The sequence below is a fragment of the Schistocerca serialis genome, unplaced genomic scaffold (genome assembly GCF_023864345.2).
Source record: "Schistocerca serialis cubense isolate TAMUIC-IGC-003099 unplaced genomic scaffold, iqSchSeri2.2 HiC_scaffold_1257, whole genome shotgun sequence".
Taxonomy (NCBI): Eukaryota; Metazoa; Arthropoda; class Insecta; order Orthoptera; family Acrididae; genus Schistocerca; species Schistocerca serialis.
The window spans coordinates 499,140-523,482 of record NW_026047466.1 but is presented as its reverse complement, the minus strand read 5'-3'; the positions used below and the strand labels follow the sequence as shown (position 1 = coordinate 523,482).

Below are 24,343 nucleotides of genomic sequence, written 5' to 3'. Positions count from 1 at the left end.
TTTTTTTTTTTTTTTTAAATGCTTGCAATTCAGTCTCAGCTCATTATGAGCAAATGAAAGCGTAATTATTATTCCTCTAACAAATATATCTATTGAAAAAAAAATATTAAGGAACATCCACAACACAGCCACTTCAAAAGAAGTACACTACTGGAATTAAAATCCTAAAACATGACTATATAATGTAGACTGCTTTGTGAAATAAAGATTAAAAAAAAAAAACACGGAGACTTCAGTCCTGGTGTAGAGAAGAAACATACATAAAGGCGGCAAATCCAGAAACAGTATAAAAGAAAATGGCTTACACAGGTGACCTTAGCCAACACCCTCTCTTTCAAATGTCAGGCTAAGCATATTGGCAAAATCATCTCGGAGGCCTGGCAATCGCAAGCGCTGCCAGTAAGCAGTAAGCATGTACTGCCGAAACGCTAGGTGTCCATCCTCTTCATGACAACTGTTGACAAAATGTACGAAATGGCCAATCAACCACATGACGGTATGGAGCTTCGTTCGCGGAAAAAAAGGAAGAATCGGGCCGGACGATGATGTCAATAGTATAAGCGGCTTCAGCAGACCTAGTGACAAAGGCAAGTTGTTTCCTGAGCCAACGCCAATTAGCAAGGTGCCCACAGCAGGTGAATCGATGTTCAAGGGTATCCACGAGACCACACCGAGTACAGGTGTCCGTGTCAGAAAGACCAATACGGTGCAGTCGTACATTGGTGGGAACCAAATTATTTATTACCCTATACCACGTGGACGCCACGGCCATAGAGTGGATCGGCAGACTAACATTCTTCCAGACGTTCCTCCAGGACACAGATGGAGACGCCAGTTCTATTGGATTGGGACCGGCCAGCCCCTCCCAGCGGGCAATCAAGCCCTTGGTCGTTGGCACCGGTCGCCGCAAGAAGACGTCACCGAGGTAACTCACCGCAATGTAAAATTCCCGAATGTGTTTCAACTTAAAATTTAGGCGTCCGACATCGACAGGTGGAGCAAGGCTCGCCGGACGCACAACAGTAAAAAGCCTGGATGTAATCGAAGTCACTTCTTGCGTAACAAGTAGAGTCGTTCGGCGGACGTACAAAGCAGACGCCTTGCGAGTAATGTCAGAGAGGCCCAAGCCTCCGGAGATACGCGGTTTCGTCATTACCTCGTAACGTAACTTGAATAGATGGCCCTTCCATATAAACCTGCTAGACAATTGGCGCAACCTTTTCGCCACCATCATGGGAAGTGGGAACAGCTGAGCAACATAATAAGCTTTACATAGAACGTAGGTGTCTAAAATTCTGACTTTTTGCAAAATGGTAGCAGAGGGCTGCTCATGGACCATCAGAGCCCCCTGTATCTTCTCGGTGACAGATTTCCAATTGAGAGCCGCCATTTTTAGAGGACACCGATCAATGATAATCCCCAAGGACGTATGGCGATCGACAACAGTGGCCCAAGGGACGTCAGCATCGCGAAATCCTCGAATATTAAGGAACTTACATTTACCCTGATTGAGACGCGCTCCAGAGACACGACAGTATGCATCAACTGCCCCTTTCAACAACGGGATATCATCACGTTGACGGAGGAGAACAACGACATCATCCGCATATGCCTTAACCGAGAGCTTCCCACCAGAGAGGGACATACCCTGAAGCTTGAGAGCAATAGTCCGAAGCAGCGGTTCCAGCGACAATACGAATAAAGACATAGAGAGCGGACTACCCTGAGGCACTCCGCGGCGGATAGCAATGGGCGGCGTCAGCTGCCCATTGACTGACACCCGAGCTGTTATTCCCCTATACAAATTGCCAAGAACACCACGTGATGAAGCGTTAAAACCTATTGTACCTAAAACACGATCTAAAAACACATGACTGACGTGATCAAAAGCCTTATGAAAATCAAGGAAGGCAAAGGCACAATGTACGTTTGTAACCGCCGCAACCGAGACAACATCCCGATATTCGGCTACTGGTGTCAGAATAGATCTATCATGAAAACAACATTGATGTGCACCAATCACACCCCGAAGCAGAGAGGACAACCGGCTATTGAGCGCTCTAGCAGCTGTCTTGTAGTCAAAATTCAGCAATGTGAGCGGACGAAGATTGGCAGCAGATAAACGACCAGAAGACTTCGGAATTAAAACAATTTTCCCTACTTTAAAATCGGCAGGCACATCCATCCCCCTGACAATCTCATTTAAAATCTGCGTAAAAATGCCACCCAAAAGAGGCCAAAAACGGAGATAAAATTCTTTAGGCAGGCCGTCTGGACCCGGCGATTTACTGGACGGAGAGCGAGCAATAAAATCGAAAACATCATCTACCTGGAACTCCCGGAGAAATTCGCCGTCCGCGTCAGGCGCGATCGTCGCAGTTAGATCCCCAAAGAAATCATCCGAAAGAGACTCACCAGAATCATCGGCAGAATAGAGACTAGTGTAATACTGGTGAAGAGCACGAATCATTTCCTCCTGTGCAATAAGCTGCCGTCCATCATCCACCGTAAGAGAAGAGATGAAGGAGCGACGACGACGAGTCTGATGCCGTAGCAGGTGGTACAAGGATGTCAGTTCACCTTCAACAAGAGAGTGAGGTTTCGACTTAACTCGCAGACCATCCATCTGTCGTCGTTTAAGGCTCAAGAGCTTGGCTTTAATACGACGAACATCATGGATCCGCAGAGGAGAGGTACCCACTGCGTCATATAGTTCACGCAGGACAGAGTAGTAATATTCATACGTGTTCTTAAAATCACGCGCCCTTGCAGCACAGTAAAAAATCAAAGTCTGACGAATCTTGGGCTTGGCAAACGCAGTCCACCAAACCAGCAAGGAGGGGTATCGCGGGACAGAGCGAAGACATCGCTCCCACACGCCACTTATAACATCATCCATAGCACTGTCGGCAAGGTGGGAAACATTTAACATCCACTGGGAACGATAAAGTTTTGCAGGTTGGTGACTAAGATTTACAGTTGCAGTAAAAGCACAATGGTCAGAAAAACTAGTAGGAATAACATCGACAGAAAGAATTGTATCACATAAAAAATCAGATAAATAGAATCTGTCGAGTCTACTGCATGAGGACGCGGTAAAAAACGTATATTTCACCAGGGTTGGATATTTGTGTTCCCAAACATCACGCAGATGCATCATACGAACTAAGTCATGTAAATCACGGCAATAATTAAAATTGGGGGACTGGTCTTCAGGGCGTAAAACACAATTAAAATCGCCTCCGAGCAGGAGACTCCGAGGACTCTGGCGCAAAAGATAAATAAGCTCTTCTTTATAAAAGCGCGATCGAGCCACAGTGTGACCCGAACCAGAGGGGGCATACAAAACAACGAGGCGGAGATCAAAAAGACGACAACCAATCCCACGGCCAGAGTCAAGGAATTCAATGTCAGTAATAGGAATGCCCTCTCGAAAGAAAAGAGCAGTTCCTGTTGAATATTCCGGCGCGACATTAAAAACAGTTTGAAATCCAGGTAGAGAGAGATCAGAAAACAACACTTCCTGCAAAAACACTACGTCCGCACAGGCGTCGTAAATAAACTGCCGCAAAGAGGCAATGCGAACGTCGGACTCAATACGGTTAAGATTTAAGGTAAGAAAGGTGTATGCTTGAACCATAGAGAGAAAAGCGAGAAAGGAAATCACCTACACCGACGCACCAACGTCACAGTCCATAGCAGGGGAGACGGAGGCATCCGAGGGTGGGGGACTGGTACCCCGTTCCGCGGATCCCTTACGCTTCGGTTTTTTACGAACAGCATTAACGTTCGGCTGAACGCGTAACTTGCGTCGGCTGACGGGCAAGGAAGCTTCAGCCGCCGGTGACGTAGGAGGGTCAAGTTCTGTATCCGACACCACCCGCGCCGGTCCACATGCGGGATCCGGGGTCGCGGGGGGAAACTCCGACAAAACGGAATGGTCAACACTTACACTAGCTTCCGGCAAACATGGACTGCACGGAGGCGAATCGTGAGCAGGAAGGTCCGAGGCCGCAAAGTTGGACGGAAGCGGAGCAGCTCCGCTGGCAGAGGTATGGGGCAGCGAAGCAGGAAGTTGTCGCGGCTCCACTTGTTGTGACATCGAAGTCGGTTCGGAAGACGGCGCCAACAGGCCCGACCGACGATCCGACTCGAGAGAAGCTGCGTCGGAGGCCGGAGGGGCGCCAGCAGCCGCCACCGTAACCGTTACCTCCGGAGAGCAGGGAGCAGCTACAGTACACAGTGGCTCGGAGGATGCCGGTCGCTCGGACTGGGGCATCTCAGGGAGATCCTCATCCGTACTATTTCCATCGTGTGGGCGACGCCTCTTATTATTCAAAAGTGGCACACCCACCTGAGGGACAGACGGAACAACATCAGATTTAGCACGCAAAGGAGGAAATTCTGTGTCAGGGGTGCGCAAAACCTGTGGCGGAGCGCTACTACCACTGGACTGTGCTACACCAAGAGCAGAACCACCTGCAACGAGGTCAGCGACCGTTAACTTGCGACGCTGTTCGAGAGAATTTTTTAAAACAAAAACCCTCCGCGGACAGTCGGTACGCACGTGACCACTTTCATTGCACAAAAAACAGGTGCCAACCTGACCACTATATGTTACATGGACACGATATCCACCGATCTGCAGGTGAGATGGAATATTCTGCTTAACGTGCATTTCGACTGAACGAATACCACTGTAACATTGCAGGCGATGTTGGCTTGACCAGCGTTCAAGGCGAATGCTCTTTACATCACCATACTTTTGTAGACCCTCCTTAAGATAGACATTATCCACCTCCGGTGGAAGGTTGTAAACACGAACATTGGTATACGTGATGGAAGCATTGGAAGGCAGCACGGTACTTACAGAATCATCCCGATGCCGAAAGAGAACTTGATGACCATATTTAGAAAGAATTTTATCAACCTGAAGTGGGTCCATAAACTTAACAAAGAAAACATACAGTTCGGTATCAAAATAAGCAGTATGCACCTGATCCGAATGAACACCAAAGGTATCTACCAACCAATCATGAATCTCAAGGGAACTAGGTTGCACATGGCGGGTTGACTTGTCAAAAGTAAAACTAACTGTAGCCTGACGAGGAATAACCTGGGACGACATTTTCAAAATATGCGGTCGAAACCGCTATACACAACACAGTGAAATAAGGACAGAAAGTAACACAAGGTACTAAACAACGACGGAGAAACACTCACAGAAGTTGCAACACAACACGTAAACAAAAGCTATAGTCCACTATACGTAACGCTACGGCGGAGCGGAAGACTAGGCACGTCCACACTGCACGGCGTCTAAAGCGGAACTATACACAATCCTGACCTAGTGCACAGCTTGTGGGATAGCGTGGCTCGACTGCGAAATGCGCCTTTCGGCTCCTCTCTCTGGCTACAGTATGCTGTTGTCCACAGTGGCGCTGGCGTTGCCCATGGGGCTTCATGTAAGGCGACTGCACGTCGCTCGGCCAACAGCGGCCTACTGCAGACCGACACTTAAGACACACCAAATACAAATCGACATCGAGAGACAGGCCCTGTCATATGGCACTCGCGACGTATATGCTGAAATTGAATGTAAAGAATACGTCTTTTGTAGCGGGCGTCCCTCTACTGCAGTGTCACACATGACGAATAAAAAGGAAAACAGCAGAACGTCTGTGTAGGGCCATGTTTTTACCCACAGTGTCACTTGGCTGAATGTGTATAAGGCTCTGTGGCATCACTCAAACGCAGCCAAATTGTCACACTAGCTGTGTATCTCTAACAAAGTTGACGTACGTCCTCACCTCGGTGCCGGTTAGAACGATTTCGCCCCCGGGTGGGCTCGAACCACCAACCTTTCGGTTAACAGCCGAACGCGGTAGCCGATTGCGCCACGGAGGCCTTGACTTTGGCTCGCTTGTGCTCTGTATATCAACGCAATTCGTATACCTTCTGCAGCAATCTCGCAGAATGGTAGCATTTGCTTACGCCTCTTCACATGGATAACGTGCATGCACACTGTAGCGAGGCTCGTAAACGAATGACATCGACAAGCATGACATTATACTACAAAATGCATACAAACCAATGTTCTGCCTATGCATTCAGAAAACCTCTGAGGCCAGTAGAATACTTGTCATAGGTTGTAGAACATCCCTTTCATTCAGAGTACTGCCATGTGTTAGATGCTGCTCGAGATAGCTCCGCTCCTTGCAGGAAGGTTTAAGAAATGAATGCCTTCTGTGAGGTTCGAACTCACGACCCCTGGTTTACGAGACCAGTGCTCTACCACTGAGCTAAGAAGGCGGCATCTTAGCGTTTGTGAGCTATTCCCAAATTGTTACTTCATCATACTGAATCTTGCAGCCCTCGACCAGATATCGGATTTGGCACACAGCTGCTGCTGGGGGTGTCCACATTGCCGTTTTCCAAATCTCTTGAATGTTTCGCCCTTACGATCGACGACGAGCGTCGGCCCACCAAAAGTTTGCGGTCTGCACAATCCTGACCTAGTGCACAGCTTGTGGGATAGCGTGGCTCGACTGCGAAATGCGCCTTTCGGTTCCTCTCTCTGGCAAAAGTGCGCTGTTGTCCACAGTGGCACTGGCGTTGCCCATGGGGCTTCATGTAAGGCGACTGCACGTCGCTCGGCCAACAGCGGCCTACTGCAGACCGACACTTAAGACACACCAAATACAAATCGACATCGAGAGACAGGCCCTGTCATATGGCACTCGCGACGTATATGCTGAAATTGAATGTAAAGAATACGTCTTTTGTAGCGGGCGTCCCTCTACTGCAGTGTCACACATGACGAATAAAAAGGAAAACAGCAGAACGTCTGTGTAGGGCCATGTTTTTACCCACAGTGTCACTTGGCTGAATGTGTATAAGGCTCTGTGGCATCACTCAAACGCAGCCAAATTGTCACACTAGCTGTGTATCTCTAACAAAGTTGACGTACGTCCTCACCTCGGTGCCGGTTAGAACGATTTCGCCCCCGGGTGGGCTCGAACCACCAACCTTTCGGTTGGCCAACAGCGGCCTACTGCAGACCGACACTTAAGACACACCAAATACAAATCGACATCGAGAGACAGGCCCTGTCATATGGCACTCGCGACGTATATGCTGAAATTGAATGTAAAGAATACGTCTTTTGTAGCGGGCGTCCCTCTACTGCAGTGTCACACATGACGAATAAAAAGGAAAACAGCAGAACGTCTGTGTAGGGCCATGTTTTTACCCACAGTGTCACTTGGCTGAATGTGTATAAGGCTCTGTGGCATCACTCAAACGCAGCCAAATTGTCACACTAGCTGTGTATCTCTAACAAAGTTGACGTACGTCCTCACCTCGGTGCCGGTTAGAACGATTTCGCCCCCGGGTGGGCTCGGACCACCAACCTTTCGGTTGGCCAACAGCGGCCTACTGCAGACCGACACTTAAGACACACCAAATACAAATCGACATCGAGAGACAGGCCCTGTCATATGGCACTCGCGACGTATATGCTGAAATTGAATGTAAAGAATACGTCTTTTGTAGCGGGCGTCCCTCTACTGCAGTGTCACACATGACGAATAAAAAGGAAAACAGCAGAACGTCTGTGTAGGGATATGTTTTTACCCACAGTGTCACTTGGCTGAATGTGTATAAGGCTCTGTGGCATCACTCAAACGCAGCCAAATTGTCACACTAGCTGTGTATCTCTAACAAAGTTGACGTACGTCCTCACCTCGGTGCCGGTTAGAACGATTTCGCCCCCGGGTGGGCTCGAACCACCAACCTTTCGGTTGGCCAACAGCGGCCTACTGCAGACCGACACTTAAGACACACCAAATACAAATCGACATCGAGAGACAGGCCCTGTCATATGGCACTCGCGACGTATATGCTGAAATTGAATGTAAAGAATACGTCTTTTGTAGCGGGCGTCCCTCTACTGCAGTGTCACACATGACGAATAAAAAGGAAAACAGCAGAACGTCTGTGTAGGGCCATGTTTTTACCCACAGTGTCACTTGGCTGAATGTGTATAAGGCTCTGTGGCATCACTCAAACGCAGCCAAATTGTCACACTAGCTGTGTATCTCTAACAAAGTTGACGTACGTCCTCACCTCGGTGCCGGTTAGAACGATTTCGCCCCCGGGTGGGCTCGGACCACCAACCTTTCGGTTGGCCAACAGCGGCCTACTGCAGACCGACACTTAAGACACACCAAATACAAATCGACATCGAGAGACAGGCCCTGTCATATGGCACTCGCGACGTATATGCTGAAATTGAATGTAAAGAATACGTCTTTTGTAGCGGGCGTCCCTCTACTGCAGTGTCACACATGACGAATAAAAAGGAAAACAGCAGAACGTCTGTGTAGGGCCATGTTTTTACCCACAGTGTCACTTGGCTGAATGTGTATAAGGCTCTGTGGCATCACTCAAACGCAGCCAAATTGTCACACTAGCTGTGTATCTCTAACAAAGTTGACGTACGTCCTCACCTCGGTGCCGGTTAGAACGATTTCGCCCCCGGGTGGGCTCGGACCACCAACCTTTCGGTTGGCCAACAGCGGCCTACTGCAGACCGACACTTAAGACACACCAAATACAAATCGACATCGAGAGACAGGCCCTGTCATATGGCACTCGCGACGTATATGCTGAAATTGAATGTAAAGAATACGTCTTTTGTAGCGGGCGTCCCTCTACTGCAGTGTCACACATGACGAATAAAAAGGAAAACAGCAGAACGTCTGTGTAGGGCCATGTTTTTACCCACAGTGTCACTTGGCTGAATGTGTATAAGGCTCTGTGGCATCACTCAAACGCAGCCAAATTGTCACACTAGCTGTGTATCTCTAACAAAGTTGACGTACGTCCTCACCTCGGTGCCGGTTAGAACGATTTCGCCCCCGGGTGGGCTCGAACCACCAACCTTTCGGTTGGCCAACAGCGGCCTACTGCAGACCGACACTTAAGACACACCAAATACAAATCGACATCGAGAGACAGGCCCTGTCATATGGCACTCGCGACGTATATGCTGAAATTGAATGTAAAGAATACGTCTTTTGTAGCGGGCGTCCCTCTACTGCAGTGTCACACATGACGAATAAAAAGGAAAACAGCAGAACGTCTGTGTAGGGCCATGTTTTTACCCACAGTGTCACTTGGCTGAATGTGTATAAGGCTCTGTGGCATCACTCAAACGCAGCCAAATTGTCACACTAGCTGTGTATCTCTAACAAAGTTGACGTACGTCCTCACCTCGGTGCCGGTTAGAACGATTTCGCCCCCGGGTGGGCTCGGACCACCAACCTTTCGGTTGGCCAACAGCGGCCTACTGCAGACCGACACTTAAGACACACCAAATACAAATCGACATCGAGAGACAGGCCCTGTCATATGGCACTCGCGACGTATATGCTGAAATTGAATGTAAAGAATACGTCTTTTGTAGCGGGCGTCCCTCTACTGCAGTGTCACACATGACGAATAAAAAGGAAAACAGCAGAACGTCTGTGTAGGGATATGTTTTTACCCACAGTGTCACTTGGCTGAATGTGTATAAGGCTCTGTGGCATCACTCAAACGCAGCCAAATTGTCACACTAGCTGTGTATCTCTAACAAAGTTGACGTACGTCCTCACCTCGGTGCCGGTTAGAACGATTTCGCCCCCGGGTGGGCTCGAACCACCAACCTTTCGGTTGGCCAACAGCGGCCTACTGCAGACCGACACTTAAGACACACCAAATACAAATCGACATCGAGAGACAGGCCCTGTCATATGGCACTCGCGACGTATATGCTGAAATTGAATGTAAAGAATACGTCTTTTGTAGCGGGCGTCCCTCTACTGCAGTGTCACACATGACGAATAAAAAGGAAAACAGCAGAACGTCTGTGTAGGGCCATGTTTTTACCCACAGTGTCACTTGGCTGAATGTGTATAAGGCTCTGTGGCATCACTCAAACGCAGCCAAATTGTCACACTAGCTGTGTATCTCTAACAAAGTTGACGTACGTCCTCACCTCGGTGCCGGTTAGAACGATTTCGCCCCCGGGTGGGCTCGGACCACCAACCTTTCGGTTGGCCAACAGCGGCCTACTGCAGACCGACACTTAAGACACACCAAATACAAATCGACATCGAGAGACAGGCCCTGTCATGTGGCACTCGCGACGTATATGCTGAAATTGAATGTAAAGAATACGTCTTTTGTAGCGGGCGTCCCTCTACTGCAGTGTCACACATGACGAATAAAAAGGAAAACAGCAGAACGTCTGTGTAGGGCCATGTTTTTACCCACAGTGTCACTTGGCTGAATGTGTATAAGGCTCTGTGGCATCACTCAAACGCAGCCAAATTGTCACACTAGCTGTGTATCTCTAACAAAGTTGACGTACGTCCTCACCTCGGTGCCGGTTAGAACGATTTCGCCCCCGGGTGGGCTCGGACCACCAACCTTTCGGTTGGCCAACAGCGGCCTACTGCAGACCGACACTTAAGACACACCAAATACAAATCGACATCGAGAGACAGGCCCTGTCATATGGCACTCGCGACGTATATGCTGAAATTGAATGTAAAGAATACGTCTTTTGTAGCGGGCGTCCCTCTACTGCAGTGTCACACATGACGAATAAAAAGGAAAACAGCAGAACGTCTGTGTAGGGCCATGTTTTTACCCACAGTGTCACTTGGCTGAATGTGTATAAGGCTCTGTGGCATCACTCAAACGCAGCCAAATTGTCACACTAGCTGTGTATCTCTAACAAAGTTGACGTACGTCCTCACCTCGGTGCCGGTTAGAACGATTTCGCCCCCGGGTGGGCTCGGACCACCAACCTTTCGGTTGGCCAACAGCGGCCTACTGCAGACCGACACTTAAGACACACCAAATACAAATCGACTTCGAGAGACAGGCCCTGTCATATGGCACTCGCGACGTATATGCTGAAATTGAATGTAAAGAATACGTCTTTTGTAGCGGGCGTCCCTCTACTGCAGTGTCACACATGACGAATAAAAAGGAAAACAGCAGAACGTCTGTGTAGGGCCATGTTTTTACCCACAGTGTCACTTGGCTGAATGTGTATAAGGCTCTGTGGCATCACTCAAACGCAGCCAAATTGTCACACTAGCTGTGTATCTCTAACAAAGTTGACGTACGTCCTCACCTCGGTGCCGGTTAGAACGATTTCGCCCCCGGGTGGGCTCGAACCACCAACCTTTCGGTTGGCCAACAGCGGCCTACTGCAGACCGACACTTAAGACACACCAAATACAAATCGACATCGAGAGACAGGCCCTGTCATATGGCACTCGCGACGTATATGCTGAAATTGAATGTAAAGAATACGTCTTTTGTAGCGGGCGTCCCTCTACTGCAGTGTCACACATGACGAATAAAAAGGAAAACAGCAGAACGTCTGTGTAGGGCCATGTTTTTACCCACAGTGTCACTTGGCTGAATGTGTATAAGGCTCTGTGGCATCACTCAAACGCAGCCAAATTGTCACACTAGCTGTGTATCTCTAACAAAGTTGACGTACGTCCTCACCTCGGTGCCGGTTAGAACGATTTCGCCCCCGGGTGGGCTCGGACCACCAACCTTTCGGTTGGCCAACAGCGGCCTACTGCAGACCGACACTTAAGACACACCAAATACAAATCGACATCGAGAGACAGGCCCTGTCATATGGCACTCGCGACGTATATGCTGAAATTGAATGTAAAGAATACGTCTTTTGTAGCGGGCGTCCCTCTACTGCAGTGTCACACATGACGAATAAAAAGGAAAACAGCAGAACGTCTGTGTAGGGCCATGTTTTTACCCACAGTGTCACTTGGCTGAATGTGTATAAGGCTCTGTGGCATCACTCAAACGCAGCCAAATTGTCACACTAGCTGTGTATCTCTAACAAAGTTGACGTACGTCCTCACCTCGGTGCCGGTTAGAACGATTTCGCCCCCGGGTGGGCTCGGACCACCAACCTTTCGGTTGGCCAACAGCGGCCTACTGCAGACCGACACTTAAGACACACCAAATACAAATCGACATCGAGAGACAGGCCCTGTCATATGGCACTCGCGACGTATATGCTGAAATTGAATGTAAAGAATACGTCTTTTGTAGCGGGCGTCCCTCTACTGCAGTGTCACACATGACGAATAAAAAGGAAAACAGCAGAACGTCTGTGTAGGGCCATGTTTTTACCCACAGTGTCACTTGGCTGAATGTGTATAAGGCTCTGTGGCATCACTCAAACGCAGCCAAATTGTCACACTAGCTGTGTATCTCTAACAAAGTTGACGTACGTCCTCACCTCGGTGCCGGTTAGAACGATTTCGCCCCCGGGTGGGCTCGAACCACCAACCTTTCGGTTAACAGCCGAACGCGCTAGCCGATTGCGCCACGGAGGCCTTGACTTTGGCTCCCTTGTGCTCTGTATATCAACGCAATTCGTATACCTTCTGCAGCAATCTCGCAGAATGGTAGCATTTGCTTACGCCTCTTCACATGGATAACGTGCATGCACACTGTAGCGAGGCTCGTAAACGAATGACATCGCCAAGCATGACATTATACTACAAAATGCATACAAACCAATGTTCTGCCTATGCATTCAGAAAACCTCTGAGGCCAGTAGAATACTTGTCATAGGTTGTAGAACATCCCTTTCATTCAGTGTACTGCCATGTGTTAGATGCTGCTCGAGACAGCTCCGCTCCTTGCAGGAAGGTTTAAGAAATGAATGCCTTCTGTGAGGTTCGAACTCACGACCCCTGGTTTACGAGACCAGTGCTCTACCACTGAGCTAAGAAGGCGGCATCTTAGCGTTTGTGAGCTATCCCCAAATTGTTACTTCATCATACTGAATCTTGCAGCCCTCGACCAGATATCGGATTTGGCACACAGCTGCTGCTGGGGGTGTCCACATTGCCGTTTTCCAAATCTCTTGAATGTTTCGCCCTTACGATCGACCACGAGCGTCGGCCCACCAAAAGTTTGCGGTCTGCACAATCCTGACCTAGTGCACAGCTTGTGGGATAGCGTGGCTCGACTGCGAAATGCGCCTTTCGGCTCCTCTCTCTGGCTACAGTGCGCTGTTGTCCACAGTGGCACTGGCGTTGCCCATGGGGCTTCATGTAAGGCGACTGCACGTCGCTCGGCCAACAGCGGCCTACTGCAGACCGACACTTAAGACACACCAAATACAAATCGACATCGAGAGACAGGCCCTGTCATATGGCACTCGCGACGTATATGCTGAAATTGAATGTAAAGAATACGTCTTTTGTAGCGGGCGTCCCTCTACTGCAGTGTCACACATGACGAATAAAAAGGAAAACAGCAGAACGTCTGTGTAGGGCCATGTTTTTACCCACAGTGTCACTTGGCTGAATGTGTATAAGGCTCTGTGGCATCACTCAAACGCAGCCAAATTGTCACACTAGCTGTGTATCTCTAACAAAGTTGACGTACGTCCTCACCTCGGTGCCGGTTAGAACGATTTCGCCCCCGGGTGGGCTCGAACCACCAACCTTTCGGTTGGCCAACAGCGGCCTACTGCAGACCGACACTTAAGACACACCAAATACAAATCGACATCGAGAGACAGGCCCTGTCATATGGCACTCGCGACGTATATGCTGAAATTGAATGTAAAGAATACGTCTTTTGTAGCGGGCGTCCCTCTACTGCAGTGTCACACATGACGAATAAAAAGGAAAACAGCAGAACGTCTGTGTAGGGCCATGTTTTTACCCACAGTGTCACTTGGCTGAATGTGTATAAGGCTCTGTGGCATCACTCAAACGCAGCCAAATTGTCACACTAGCTGTGTATCTCTAACAAAGTTGACGTACGTCCTCACCTCGGTGCCGGTTAGAACGATTTCGCCCCCGGGTGGGCTCGAACCACCAACCTTTCGGTTGGCCAACAGCGGCCTACTGCAGACCGACACTTAAGACACACCAAATACAAATCGACATCGAGAGACAGGCCCTGTCATATGGCACTCGCGACGTATATGCTGAAATTGAATGTAAAGAATACGTCTTTTGTAGCGGGCGTCCCTCTACTGCAGTGTCACACATGACGAATAAAAAGGAAAACAGCAGAACGTCTGTGTAGGGCCATGTTTTTACCCACAGTGTCACTTGGCTGAATGTGTATAAGGCTCTGTGGCATCACTCAAACGCAGCCAAATTGTCACACTAGCTGTGTATCTCTAACAAAGTTGACGTACGTCCTCACCTCGGTGCCGGTTAGAACGATTTCGCCCCCGGGTGGGCTCGGACCACCAACCTTTCGGTTGGCCAACAGCGGCCTACTGCAGACCGACACTTAAGACACACCAAATACAAATCGACATCGAGAGACAGGCCCTGTCATATGGCACTCGCGACGTATATGCTGAAATTGAATGTAAAGAATACGTCTTTTGTAGCGGGCGTCCCTCTACTGCAGTGTCACACATGACGAATAAAAAGGAAAACAGCAGAACGTCTGTGTAGGGCCATGTTTTTACCCACAGTGTCACTTGGCTGAATGTGTATAAGGCTCTGTGGCATCACTCAAACGCAGCCAAATTGTCACACTAGCTGTGTATCTCTAACAAAGTTGACGTACGTCCTCACCTCGGTGCCGGTTAGAACGATTTCGCCCCCGGGTGGGCTCGAACCACCAACCTTTCGGTTAACAGCCGAACGCGCTAGCCGATTGCGCCACGGAGGCCTTGACTTTGGCTCCCTTGTGCTCTGTATATCAACGCAATTCGTATACCTTCTGCAGCAATCTCGCAGAATGGTAGCATTTGCTTACGCCTCTTCACATGGATAACGTGCATGCACACTGTAGCGAGGCTCGTAAACGAATGACATCGCCAAGCATGACATTATACTACAAAATGCATACAAACCAATGTTCTGCCTATGCATTCAGAAAACCTCTGAGGCCAGTAGAATACTTGTCATAGGTTGTAGAACATCCCTTTCATTCAGTGTACTGCCATGTGTTAGATGCTGCTCGAGACAGCTCCGCTCCTTGCAGGAAGGTTTAAGAAATGAATGCCTTCTGTGAGGTTCGAACTCACGACCCCTGGTTTACGAGACCAGTGCTCTACCACTGAGCTAAGAAGGCGGCATCTTAGCGTTTGTGAGCTATCCCCAAATTGTTACTTCATCATACTGAATCTTGCAGCCCTCGACCAGATATCGGATTTGGCACACAGCTGCTGCTGGGGGTGTCCACATTGCCGTTTTCCAAATCTCTTGAATGTTTCGCCCTTACGATCGACCACGAGCGTCGGCCCACCAAAAGTTTGCGGTCTGCACAATCCTGACCTAGTGCACAGCTTGTGGGATAGCGTGGCTCGACTGCGAAATGCGCCTTTCGGCTCCTCTCTCTGGCTACAGTGCGCTGTTGTCCACAGTGGCACTGGCGTTGCCCATGGGGCTTCATGTAAGGCGACTGCACGTCGCTCGGCCAACAGCGGCCTACTGCAGACCGACACTTAAGACACACCAAATACAAATCGACATCGAGAGACAGGCCCTGTCATATGGCACTCGCGACGTATATGCTGAAATTGAATGTAAAGAATACGTCTTTTGTAGCGGGCGTCCCTCTACTGCAGTGTCACACATGACGAATAAAAAGGAAAACAGCAGAACGTCTGTGTAGGGCCATGTTTTTACCCACAGTGTCACTTGGCTGAATATGTATAAGGCTCTGTGGCATCACTCAAACGCAGCCAAATTGTCACACTAGCTGTGTATCTCTAACAAAGTTGACGTACGTCCTCACCTCGGTGCCGGTTAGAACGATTTCGCCCCCGGGTGGGCTCGAACCACCAACCTTTCGGTTGGCCAACAGCGGCCTACTGCAGACCGACACTTAAGACACACCAAATACAAATCGACATCGAGAGACAGGCCCTGTCATATGGCACTCGCGACGTATATGCTGAAATTGAATGTAAAGAATACGTCTTTTGTAGCGGGCGTCCCTCTACTGCAGTGTCACACATGACGAATAAAAAGGAAAACAGCAGAACGTCTGTGTAGGGCCATGTTTTTACCCACAGTGTCACTTGGCTGAATGTGTATAAGGCTCTGTGGCATCACTCAAACGCAGCCAAATTGTCACACTAGCTGTGTATCTCTAACAAAGTTGACGTACGTCCTCACCTCGGTGCCGGTTAGAACGATTTCGCCCCCGGGTGGGCTCGGACCACCAACCTTTCGGTTGGCCAACAGCGGCCTACTGCAGACCGACACTTAAGACACACCAAATACAAATCGACATCGAGAGACAGGCCCTGTCATATGGCACTCGCGACGTATATGCTGAAATTGAATGTAAAGAATACGTCTTTTGTAGCGGGCGTCCCTCTACTGCAGTGTCACACATGACGAATAAAAAGGAAAACAGCAGAACGTCTGTGTAGGGCCATGTTTTTACCCACAGTGTCACTTGGCTGAATGTGTATAAGGCTCTGTGGCATCACTCAAACGCAGCCAAATTGTCACACTAGCTGTGTATCTCTAACAAAGTTGACGTACGTCCTCACCTCGGTGCCGGTTAGAACGATTTCGCCCCCGGGTGGGCTCGGACCACCAACCTTTCGGTTGGCCAACAGCGGCCTACTGCAGACCGACACTTAAGACACACCAAATACAAATCGACATCGAGAGACAGGCCCTGTCATATGGCACTCGCGACGTATATGCTGAAATTGAATGTAAAGAATACGTCTTTTGTAGCGGGCGTCCCTCTACTGCAGTGTCACACATGACGAATAAAAAGGAAAACAGCAGAACGTCTGTGTAGGGCCATGTTTTTACCCACAGTGTCACTTGGCTGAATGTGTATAAGGCTCTGTGGCATCACTCAAACGCAGCCAAATTGTCACACTAGCTGTGTATCTCTAACAAAGTTGACGTACGTCCTCACCTCGGTGCCGGTTAGAACGATTTCGCCCCCGGGTGGGCTCGAACCACCAACCTTTCGGTTAACAGCCGAACGCGCTAGCCGATTGCGCCACGGAGGCCTTGACTTTGGCTCCCTTGTGCTCTGTATATCAACGCAATTCGTATACCTTCTGCAGCAATCTCGCAGAATGGTAGCATTTGCTTACGCCTCTTCACATGGATAACGTGCATGCACACTGTAGCGAGGCTCGTAAACGAATGACATCGCCAAGCATGACATTATACTACAAAATGCATACAAACCAATGTTCTGCCTATGCATTCAGAAAACCTCTGAGGCCAGTAGAATACTTGTCATAGGTTGTAGAACATCCCTTTCATTCAGCGTACTGCCATGTGTTAGATGCTGCTCGAGACAGCTCCGCTCCTTGCAGGAAGGTTTAAGAAATGAATGCCTTCTGTGAGGTTCGAACTCACGACCCCTGGTTTACGAGACCAGTACTCTACCACTGAGCTAAGAAGGCGGCATCTTAGCGTTTGTGAGCTATCCCCAAATTGTTACTTCATCATACTGAATCTTGCAGCCCTCGACCAGATATCGGATTTGGCACACAGCTGCTGCTGGGGGTGTCCACATTGCCGTTTTCCAAATCTCTTGAATGTTTCGCCCTTACGATCGACCACGAGCGTCGGCCCACCAAAAGTTTGCGGTCTGCACAATCCTGACCTAGTGCACAGCTTGTGGGATAGCGTGGCTCGACTGCGAAATGCGCCTTTCGGCTCCTCTCTCTGGCTACAGTGCGCTGTTGTCCACAGTGGCACTGGCGTTGCCCATGGGGCTTCATGTAAGGCGACTGCACGTCGCTCGGCCAACAGCGGCCTACTGCAGACCGACACTTAAGACACACCAAATACAAATCGACATCGAGAGACAGGCCCTGTCATATGGCACTCGCGACGTATATGCTGAAATTGAATGTAAAGAATACGTCTTTTGTAGCGGGCGTCCCTCTACTGCAGTGTCACACATGACGAATAAAAAGGAAAACAGCAGAACGTCTGTGTAGGGCCATGTTTTTACCCACAGTGTCACTTGGCTGAATGTGTATAAGGCTCTGTGGCATCACTCAAACGCAGCCAAATTGTCACACTAGCTGTGTATCTCTAACAAAGTTGACGTACGTCCTCACCTCGGTGCCGGTTAGAACGATTTCGCCCCCGGGTGGGCTCGAACCACCAACCTTTCGGTTGGCCAACAGCGGCCTACTGCAGACCGACACTTAAGACACACCAAATACAAATCGACATCGAGAGACAGGCCCTGTCATATGGCACTCGCGACGTATATGCTGAAATTGAATGTAAAGAATACGTCTTTTGTAGCGGGCGTCCCTCTACTGCAGTGTCACACATGACGAATAAAAAGGAAAACAGCAGAACGTCTGTGTAGGGCCATGTTTTTACCCACAGTGTCACTTGGCTGAATGTGTATAAGGCTCTGTGGCATCACTCAAACGCAGCCAAATTGTCACACTAGCTGTGTATCTCTAACAAAGTTGACGTACGTCCTCACCTCGGTGCCGGTTAGAACGATTTCGCCCCCGGGTGGGCTCGGACCACCAACCTTTCGGTTGGCCAACAGCGGCCTACTGCAGACCGACACTTAAGACACACCAAATACAAATCGACATCGAGAGACAGGCCCTGTCATATGGCACTCGCGACGTATATGCTGAAATTGAATGTAAAGAATACGTCTTTTGTAGCGGGCGTCCCTCTACTGCAGTGTCACACATGACGAATAAAAAGGAAAACAGCAGAACGTCTGTGTAGGGCCATGTTTTTACCCACAGTGTCACTTGGCTGAATGTGTATAAGGCTCTGTGGCATCACTCAAACGCAGCCAAATTGTCACACTAGCTGTGTATCTCTAACAAAGTTGACGTACGTCCTCACCTCGGTGCCGGTTAGAACGATTTCGCCCCCGGGTGGGCTCGAACCACCAACCTTTCGGTTAACAGCCGAACGCGCTAGCCGATTGCGCCACGGAGGCCTTGACTTTGGCTCCCTTGTGCTCTGTATATCAACGCAATTCGTATACCTTCTGCAGCAATCTCGCAAAATGGTAGCATTTGCTTACGCCTCTTCACATGGATAACGTGCATGCACACTGTAGCGAGGCTCGTAAACGAATGACATCGCCAAGCATGACATTATACTACAAAATGCATACAAACCAATGTTCTGCCTATGCATTCAGAAAACCTCTGAGGCCAGTAGAATACTTGTCATAGGTTGTAGAACATCCCTTTCATTCAGCGTACTGCCATGTGTTAGATGCTGCTCGAGACAGCTCCGCTCCTTGCAGGAAGGTTTAAGAAATGAATGCCTTCTGTGAGGTTCGAACTCACGACCCCTGGTTTACGAGACCAGTACTCTACCACTGAGCTAAGAAGGCGGCATCTTAGCGTTTGTGAGCTATCCCCAAATTGTTACTTCATCATACTGAATCTTGCAGCCCTCGACCAGATATCGGATTTGGCACACAGCTGCTGCTGGGGGTGTCCACATTGCCGTTTTCCAAATCTCTTGAATGTTTCGCCCTTACGATCGACCACGAGCGTCGGCCCACCAAAAGTTTGCGGTCTGCACAATCCTGACCTAGTGCACAGCTTGTGGGATAGCGTGGCTCGACTGCGAAATGCGCCTTTCGGCTCCTCTCTCTGGCTACAGTGCGCTGTTGTCCACAGTGGCACTGGCGTTGCCCATGGGGCTTCATGTAAGGCGACTGCACGTCGCTCGGCCAACAGCGGCCTACTGCAGACCGACACTTAAGACACACCAAATACAAATCGACATCGAGAGACAGGCCCTGTCATATGGCACTCGCGACGTATATGCTGAAATTGAATGTAAAGAATACGTCTTTTGTAGCGGGCGTCCCTCTACTGCAGTGTCACACATGACGAATAAAAAGGAAAACAGCAGAACGTCTGTGTAGGGCCATGTTTTTACCCACAGTGTCACTTGGCTGAATGTGTATAAGGCTCTGTGGCATCACTCAAACGCAGCCAAATTGTCACACTAGCTGTGTATCTCTAACAAAGTTGACGTACGTCCTCACCTCGGTGCCGGTTAGAACGATTTCGCCCCCGGGTGGGCTCGAACCACCAACCTTTCGGTTGGCCAACAGCGGCCTACTGCAGACCGACACTTAAGACACACCAAATACAAATCGACATCGAGAGACAGGCCCTGTCATATGGCACTCGCGACGTATATGCTGAAATTGAATGTAAAGAATACGTCTTTTGTAGCGGGCGTCCCTCTACTGCAGTGTCACACATGACGAATAAAAAGGAAAACAGCAGAACGTCTGTGTAGGGCCATGTTTTTACCCACAGTGTCACTTGGCTGAATGTGTATAAGGCTCTGTGGCATCACTCAAACGCAGCCAAATTGTCACACTAGCTGTGTATCTCTAACAAAGTTGACGTACGTCCTCACCTCGGTGCCGGTTAGAACGATTTCGCCCCCGGGTGGGCTCGGACCACCAACCTTTCGGTTGGCCAACAGCGGCCTACTGCAGACCGACACTTAAGACACACCAAATACAAATCGACATCGAGAGACAGGCCCTGTCATATGGCACTCGCGACGTATATGCTGAAATTGAATGTAAAGAATACGTCTTTTGTAGCGGGCGTCCCTCTACTGCAGTGTCACACATGACGAATAAAAAGGAAAACAGCAGAACGTCTGTGTAGGGCCATGTTTTTACCCACAGTGTCACTTGGCTGAATGTGTATAAGGCTCTGTGGCATCACTCAAACGCAGCCAAATTGTCACACTAGCTGTGTATCTCTAACAAAGTTGACGTACGTCCTCACCTCGGTGCCGGTTAGAACGATTTCGCCCCCGGGTGGGCTCGAACCACCAACCTTTCGGTTGGCCAACAGCGGCCTACTGCAGACCGACACTTAAGACACACCAAATACAAATCGACATCGAGAGACAGGCCCTGTCATATGGCACTCGCGACGTATATGCTGAAATTGAATGTAAAGAATACGTCTTTTGTAGCGGGCGTCCCTCTACTGCAGTGTCACACATGACGAATAAAAAGGAAAACAGCAGAACGTCTGTGTAGGGCCATGTTTTTACCCACAGTGTCACTTGGCTGAATGTGTATAAGGCTCTGTGGCATCACTCAAACGCAGCCAAATTGTCACACTAGCTGTGTATCTCTAACAAAGTTGACGTACGTCCTCACCTCGGTGCCGGTTAGAACGATTTCGCCCCCGGGTGGGCTCGGACCACCAACCTTTCGGTTGGCCAACAGCGGCCTACTGCAGACCGACACTTAAGACACACCAAATACAAATCGACATCGAGAGACAGGCCCTGTCATATGGCACTCGCGACGTATATGCTGAAATTGAATGTAAAGAATACGTCTTTTGTAGCGGGCGTCCCTCTACTGCAGTGTCACACATGACGAATAAAAAGGAAAACAGCAGAACGTCTGTGTAGGGCCATGTTTTTACCCACAGTGTCACTTGGCTGAATGTGTATAAGGCTCTGTGGCATCACTCAAACGCAGCCAAATTGTCACACTAGCTGTGTATCTCTAACAAAGTTGACGTACGTCCTCACCTCGGTGCCGGTTAGAACGATTTCGCCCCCGGGTGGGCTCGAACCACCAACCTTTCGGTTGGCCAACAGCGGCCTACTGCAGACCGACACTTAAGACACACCAAATACAAATCGACATCGAGAGACAGGCCCTGTCATATGGCACTCGCGACGTATATGCTGAAATTGAATGTAAAGAATACGTCTTTTGTAGCGGGCGTCCCTCTACTGCAGTGTCACACATGACGAATAAAAAGGAAAACAGCAGAACGTCTGTGTAGGGCCATGTTTTTACCCACAGTGTCACTTGGCTGAATGTGTATAAGGCTCTGTGGCATCACTCAAACGCAGCCAAATTGTCACACTAGCTGTGTATCTCTAACAAAGTTGACGTACGTCCTCACCTCGGTGCCGGTTAGAACGATTTCGCCCCCGGGTGGGCTCGGACCACCAACCTTTCGGTTGGCCAACAGCGGCCTACTGCAGACCGACACTTAAGACACACCAAATACAAATCGACATCGAGAGACAGGCCCTGTCATATGGCACTCGCGACGTATATGCTGAAATTGAATGTAAAGAATACGTCTTTTGTAGCGGGCGTCCCTCTACTGCAGTGTCACACATGACGAATAAAAAGGAAAACAGCAGAACGTCTGTGTAGGGCCATGTTTTTACCCACAGTGTCACTTGGCTGAATGTGTATAAGGCTCTGTGGCATCACTCAAACGCAGCCAAATTGTCACACTAGCTGTGTATCTCTAACAAAGTTGACGTACGTCCTCACCTCGGTGCCGGTTAGAACGATTTCGCCCCCGGGTGGGCTCGAACCACCAACCTTTCGGTTAACAGCCGAACGCGCTAGCCGATTGCGCCACGGAGGCCTTGACTTTGGCTCCCTTGTGCTCTGTATATCAACGCAATTCGTATACCTTCTGCAGCAATCTCGCAAAATGGTAGCATTTGCTTACGCCTCTTCACATGGATAACGTGCATGCACACTGTAGCGAGGCTCGTAAACGAATGACATCGCCAAGCATGACATTATACTACAAAATGCATACAAACCAATGTTCTGCCTATGCATTCAGAAAACCTCTGAGGCCAGTAGAATACTTGTCATAGGTTGTAGAACATCCCTTTCATTCAGTGTACTGCCATGTGTTAGATGCTGCTCGAGACAGCTCCGCTCCTTGCAGGAAGGTTTAAGAAATGAATGCCTTCTGTGAGGTTCGAACTCACGACCCCTGGTTTACGAGACCAGTGCTCTACCACTGAGCTAAGAAGGCGGCATCTTAGCGTTTGTGAGCTATCCCCAAATTGTTACTTCATCATACTGAATCTTGCAGCCCTCGACCAGATATCGGATTTGGCACACAGCTGCTGCTGGGGGTGTCCACATTGCCGTTTTCCAAATCTCTTGAATGTTTCGCCCTTACGATCGACCACGAGCGTCGGCCCACCAAAAGTTTGCGGTCTGCACAATCCTGACCTAGTGCACAGCTTGTGGGATAGCGTGGCTCGACTGCGAAATGCGCCTTTCGGCTCCTCTCTCTGGCTACAGTGCGCTGTTGTCCACAGTGGCACTGGCGTTGCCCATGGGGCTTCATGTAAGGCGACTGCACGTCGCTCGGCCAACAGCGGCCTACTGCAGACCGACACTTAAGACACACCAAATACAAATCGACATCGAGAGACAGGCCCTGTCATATGGCACTCGCGACGTATATGCTGAAATTGAATGTAAAGAATACGTCTTTTGTAGCGGGCGTCCCTCTACTGCAGTGTCACACATGACGAATAAAAAGGAAAACAGCAGAACGTCTGTGTAGGGCCATGTTTTTACCCACAGTGTCACTTGGCTGAATGTGTATAAGGCTCTGTGGCATCACTCAAACGCAGCCAAATTGTCACACTAGCTGTGTATCTCTAACAAAGTTGACGTACGTCCTCACCTCGGTGCCGGTTAGAACGATTTCGCCCCCGGGTGGGCTCGAACCACCAACCTTTCGGTTGGCCAACAGCGGCCTACTGCAGACCGACACTTAAGACACACCAAATACAAATCGACATCGAGAGACAGGCCCTGTCATATGGCACTCGCGACGTATATGCTGAAATTGAATGTAAAGAATACGTCTTTTGTAGCGGGCGTCCCTCTACTGCAGTGTCACACATGACGAATAAAAAGGAAAACAGCAGAACGTCTGTGTAGGGCCATGTTTTTACCCACAGTGTCACTTGGCTGAATGTGTATAAGGCTCTGTGGCATCACTCAAACGCAGCCAAATTGTCACACTAGCTGTGTATCTCTAACAAAGTTGACGTACGTCCTCACCTCGGTGCCGGTTAGAACGATTTCGCCCCCGGGTGGGCTCGAACCACCAACCTTTCGGTTGGCCAACAGCGGCCTACTGCAGACCGACACTTAAGACACACCAAATACAAATCGACATCGAGAGACAGGCCCTGTCATATGGCACTCGCGACGTATATGCTGAAATTGAATGTAAAGAATACGTCTTTTGTAGCGGGCGTCCCTCTACTGCAGTGTCACACATGACGAATAAAAAGGAAAACAGCAGAACGTCTGTGTAGGGCCATGTTTTTACCCACAGTGTCACTTGGCTGAATGTGTATATGGCTCTGTGGCATCACTCAAACGCAGCCAAATTGTCACACTAGCTGTGTATCTCTAACAAAGTTGACGTACGTCCTCACCTCGGTGCCGGTTAGAACGATTTCGCCCCCGGGTG

The 24,343-nt window shown here is 49.4% G+C and overlaps 12 non-coding genes across 12 annotated transcripts; all 12 read right to left on the bottom strand.

The window, feature by feature from the left end:
- Window positions 1-5,833: 5,833 nt before the first annotated feature.
- Trnan-guu (transfer RNA asparagine (anticodon GUU)) lies at window positions 5,834-5,907 on the bottom strand. The gene has a single exon. It is a non-coding gene; the product is annotated as a tRNA-Asn (tRNA).
- A 333-nt stretch (window positions 5,908-6,240) lies between these two features.
- On the bottom strand, window positions 6,241-6,312 carry Trnat-cgu (transfer RNA threonine (anticodon CGU)). The gene has a single exon. It is a non-coding gene; the product is annotated as a tRNA-Thr (tRNA).
- Window positions 6,313-12,363: 6,051 nt separating this feature from the next.
- Window positions 12,364-12,437, bottom strand: Trnan-guu (transfer RNA asparagine (anticodon GUU)). Its single transcript has one exon. It is a non-coding gene; the product is annotated as a tRNA-Asn (tRNA).
- A 333-nt stretch (window positions 12,438-12,770) lies between these two features.
- On the bottom strand, window positions 12,771-12,842 carry Trnat-cgu (transfer RNA threonine (anticodon CGU)). Its single transcript has one exon. It is a non-coding gene; the product is annotated as a tRNA-Thr (tRNA).
- A 1,838-nt stretch (window positions 12,843-14,680) lies between these two features.
- Window positions 14,681-14,754, bottom strand: Trnan-guu (transfer RNA asparagine (anticodon GUU)). Its single transcript has one exon. It is a non-coding gene; the product is annotated as a tRNA-Asn (tRNA).
- Window positions 14,755-15,087: 333 nt separating this feature from the next.
- On the bottom strand, window positions 15,088-15,159 carry Trnat-cgu (transfer RNA threonine (anticodon CGU)). Its single transcript has one exon. It is a non-coding gene; the product is annotated as a tRNA-Thr (tRNA).
- Window positions 15,160-16,997: 1,838 nt separating this feature from the next.
- Trnan-guu (transfer RNA asparagine (anticodon GUU)) lies at window positions 16,998-17,071 on the bottom strand. Its single transcript has one exon. It is a non-coding gene; the product is annotated as a tRNA-Asn (tRNA).
- Window positions 17,072-17,404: 333 nt separating this feature from the next.
- Trnat-cgu (transfer RNA threonine (anticodon CGU)) lies at window positions 17,405-17,476 on the bottom strand. Its single transcript has one exon. It is a non-coding gene; the product is annotated as a tRNA-Thr (tRNA).
- A 1,455-nt stretch (window positions 17,477-18,931) lies between these two features.
- Trnan-guu (transfer RNA asparagine (anticodon GUU)) lies at window positions 18,932-19,005 on the bottom strand. Its single transcript has one exon. It is a non-coding gene; the product is annotated as a tRNA-Asn (tRNA).
- A 333-nt stretch (window positions 19,006-19,338) lies between these two features.
- On the bottom strand, window positions 19,339-19,410 carry Trnat-cgu (transfer RNA threonine (anticodon CGU)). Its single transcript has one exon. It is a non-coding gene; the product is annotated as a tRNA-Thr (tRNA).
- A 2,987-nt stretch (window positions 19,411-22,397) lies between these two features.
- On the bottom strand, window positions 22,398-22,471 carry Trnan-guu (transfer RNA asparagine (anticodon GUU)). The gene has a single exon. It is a non-coding gene; the product is annotated as a tRNA-Asn (tRNA).
- Window positions 22,472-22,804: 333 nt separating this feature from the next.
- Trnat-cgu (transfer RNA threonine (anticodon CGU)) lies at window positions 22,805-22,876 on the bottom strand. Its single transcript has one exon. It is a non-coding gene; the product is annotated as a tRNA-Thr (tRNA).
- Between the last annotated feature and the right edge of the window lie 1,467 nt (window positions 22,877-24,343).